This window comes from Tachyglossus aculeatus, chromosome 18, assembly GCF_015852505.1.
Source record: "Tachyglossus aculeatus isolate mTacAcu1 chromosome 18, mTacAcu1.pri, whole genome shotgun sequence".
Taxonomy (NCBI): domain Eukaryota; kingdom Metazoa; phylum Chordata; class Mammalia; order Monotremata; family Tachyglossidae; genus Tachyglossus; species Tachyglossus aculeatus.
The window spans coordinates 35,493,034-35,497,351 of NC_052083.1; positions in this window are offsets into that span (position 1 = coordinate 35,493,034).

A 4,318-nucleotide genomic window follows, 5' to 3' on the forward strand; every position below is an offset into this window, starting at 1 on the left:
AGCACTGTACTAAGCGCTTGGGAAGTACAAGCTGGCAACACATAGAGATGGTCCCTACCTAACAGTGGGCTCACAGTCTAGAAGGGGGTGACAGAGAACAAAACAAAACATATTAACAAAATAAAATAAATAGAATAGATATGTACAAGCAAAATAAATAGAGTAATAAATAGGTACAAACATATATACATATATACAGGTGCTGTGGGGAAGGGAAGGAGGTAAGGCGGGAGGGATGGAGATGGGGAGGAGGGGGAGAGGAAGGAGGGGGCTGAGTGTGGGAAGGCCTCCTGGAGGAGGTGAGCTCTCAGTAGGGCCTTGAAGGGAGGAAGAGAGCTAGCTTGGCGGATGTGGGGAGGGGGGGCATTCCAGGCCAGGGGGTGTATGGCGGATGTGTAGCGGGCCAAAAGCGAGTAAAATTGAGGAGCTGGATGTTCCCCAATACTGCAGGTGTGAGATCCAATTTTTCTACATAAAACCGAGTAACTAAGCAGAAGCCAGCATGAGGCCAAAATGAAAGGGTTCTGCTGAAGCAGTAGCAAGCCGATTATAGCAATAATATAATATTATTATTATTATTATTATTATAAGCCGAGACTAGATGGCTCCATCTTCACGCCTCCTAAAGATGATTTCTTCCTTTGTCATTGGCAGGCGTTGACTGAAAACGTTTGTCTGTGGGCTGTGATGAAACCAGTCCAATAATCTGTTTTTAACGCCCAACTCCTCCTCTAAACTCCTTGTGGGCAGGGGTCCCATCTACCGACTCTGTTGGAGTGGACCCTCCCGAGCGTTTTGTGCGGGGCTCTCCACAAAGCAAGCGAGTGCTCAGTACATACCAGAGATCAATCGATAACCATCGATAGAGAATCAGTATGGCATGGGGATAGGGCATGGGCCTGGGAGTCACGAGGTTTGCTGCCATTTGTCTGCTGCATAGGGATGGGGCATGGACCTGGGAGTCACAAGGTTTGCTGCCATTTGTCTGCTGCATAGGGATGGGGCATGGACCTGGGAGTCACAAGGTTTGCTGCCATTTGTCTGCTGCGTGGGGTTGGGGCATGGACCTGGGAGTCACAAGGTTTGCTGCCATTTGTCTGCTGCATGACCTTGGGCGAGTCACTTAACTCCTCTGTGCCTCAGTTCCCCCATCTGCAAAATGGGGATGGAGACTGTGAGCCCCACATGGGATAGGGAGAGGGCCCGACCCAATTTGCTGGTTTCCACCCCAGCTCTTAGAATGGTGCCTGGCACGTGGTAAGTGCCTAGCAAACAAATAATAATAATAATAATAATGATAGCATTTATTAAGCGCTTACTATGTGCAAAGCACTGTTCTAAGCGCTGGGGAGGTTACGAGGTGATCAGGATGTCCTGATCTTGATCACCTTGTATCCCCCCCCCAGCGCTTAGAACAGTGCTCTGCACATAGTAAGCGCTTAACAAATGCCATTATTATTATTATTATTATTAGAAGCGGGCTCACAGTCTAGAAAGCGGGCTCACAGTCTAGAAGGGGGAGACAGACAACAAAACATATTAACAAAATAAAATAAATAGAATAAATATGTACAAGTAAAATTGAGTAATATATAATATATTATATAACTAATAATTAATTAATAATATATGATTATATATTACATATAAATATATAAAAATATAAGTGCATATAACTAATATACAAACATATATTTATTTAGTATATAATATATAAATGTAAATAAATATATGTAAATACATGCATATATTATATGCATATATATAATACATGTATAATGTATTGTGTTTATGTTACAATAATAATTATTATAATATGTATTATATTACATATATATATATACCCGTGACCTCTGACTCCAAAGCCCGGGCTCTTCCACCGAGCCACGCAGCCCAATGACGCGTAAGGACGTTGAGCGTCGAATTGAGGCCAACTCGGGCTTGGGGAGACCGATGCTTTCTAATAACAATCCTGGTTTTTCTTCATTCATTCAATCGTATTTATTGAGCGCCTACCGTGTGCAGAGCACTGCACCAAGCGCCTGGGAAGTACAAATCGTCAACCCGTTGGGCCCAGAAGAATTTGGACGCCCCTCCCGCCCTCCCTCCACACCAAATACGATTGATTGATTGATTGATTGATTGAGGGGCGGGGGGAGTTGATTGATTGATTGATTGGGGGGCGGGGGGGCTGACTCCCCAAAGGTCAATCCAGGCCCCACTGAAAGGGGTCCGAGGACCGGGTCACCTCTTGGGGGCGCTCTCACGCCGGCCACCTGTTGGGGGCGCTCTCACCCCGGTCACCTCTTGGGGGCGCTCTCACCCTGGTTATCTCCTGGGGCGCTGCCGCCCCGGTCACCTCTTGGGGGCGCTCTCACAATCAATCAATCAATCAAAAAATCGTATTTATTGAGCGCTTACTGTGTGCAGAGCACTTTAGAAATAAATGTGAAGTACAAGTTGGCAACAAGTCCCCTGTAGCTGGCTCTCTCCCTTTCTCTTGCTCTCTCTTTCCCCCAGTTTCTCTATCAATCAATCAATCAATCAATCGTATTTATTGAGCGCTTACTGTGTGCAGAGCACTGTACTAAGCACTTGGGAAGTACAAATTGGCAATCAATCAATCAATCGTATTTATTGAGCGCTTACTATGTGCAGAGCACTGTACTAAGCACTTGGGAAGTACAAGTTGGCAACATATAGAGACAATCCCTACCCAACAGTGGGCTCACAGTCTATAAGGGGGAGACAGAGAACAAAACCAAACATACTAACAAAATAAAATAAATAGAACAGATTCGTACAAGTAAAATAAATAGAGTAACAAATACGTACAAACATATCTTAGGGCATGTCACTTGAAGAAAGCTAACCCCCAAATCCCAGGGACTCCTCGTGTTTTGTCCTACCCCCTCCTTGATAACCCTTCCCCATTAGAGACAGATGTCATATCCGGTGCTAAAAGTACAGCCCCAGGAAAGGCCACTAAATGTCCTAAAGAAGAAACCAGAGAAAAATCGTGGGTACCCCGATCACCCCCACAAACACTCCCAGTCTCCTTCACATGATCCTTCATCCCTCAGCGTGGGGGAAACTAGAAAGATAAGTCAGAGTCATGTGGAGGAATGTGAACAATTCCAAGGCCCTTGGGGAAAGAAAGAGAAGGGGGAGGGGAAAGGAGAAGTGAGGGAAAAGAGGGGGAAGGAAGATGATTTCTGTTCTCCCAGGCTGCTCTGTTGGCTGGTGCCAGAAGCTGAGTGGAAGCAGCCTCTTTGGAAGAAGGGAGAAGTTGCCTCCCTGCCTCCGTTTCCCTGCTATCCTTCTTGGTCTGTATCCCCGTCTCTCTCCTTCTTTGGCTCCCATTCTCTAGGTCTCTTTCGGTGTCTCTCTTTCTCTTTCCACTGTGCTCTCTTTCCCTAGATCTCTGGCGTGCAGCATGTGTGCGTGCTTGAGTCAATTCATGGGCCCGGAGTGGAAGCAAGCCCCAACAGAAGTAGGCCAGGGCTCATTTCCAAGTGGCCCCATTGTTCATTCAAGGGCTGAAAATCTAGGTCTGAGGGCCCTGGGAGAGCTCTGCCCAGGGCAGCCAAACCAGAAGGCAGAGCCCCCTCGAGTGACTTTGGCTTCTTCAGGTTTGATCTTGCCCCTGGCTCCCCAGCCCGGGCTCCTGCCTTAAAACAGCTGAGAGGTCATCGAAATCTCTCCCAAGCCTGGCTGGTTCCAAAATGTGACAGGGAGGCTATGAACAGAGACCGAAGCATCCCAGAGCCCCAGAGGATTCAGTTTTGCGCTGATCCGGCCCTCCAGTCTAGGGATCCGTGGATCGGTGGGGGTGCGGGGGGGCTCAGACCTGGCCTGGGCAAGGTTCTGCAGGTGCAGCCCCGGGGATGGGTATAGTGGTTTAACGGGAACTGCAGAGGGAGCTCACACCATGATTTTCCCTGCCTGCTTTGAACCACTGTCCTGGACACCGGGCTGAAGCGAAAGTCGAGGCCCAGGGGAAGACAGGGGCCTAAGAGGTAAGGGGTGTATTTGGAAATTCTAAGGCTCCTTTAGGGGCCTCACAAATCTGCGGAACTCTCCGGTACTTGTTTCTATTAGAAAGGTAGCAGGGTGGCGAAGGGGGATGGTTTCACTCCCTTTGGCCTCCTAGTAGTAGTAGGAGAGAGTCCTAGGATGTGACTGTCCCATGGGAGGAGTATTGCCTGGGCCCAAACCGGAAAGAGACACACTAACCAGTGGAATCACGTTGCAGGTTAGGAGCCTGGAGGCTTCCAAACAAAGCTGAAGAAGAATGTAGACAAACAGGCAGGGACCT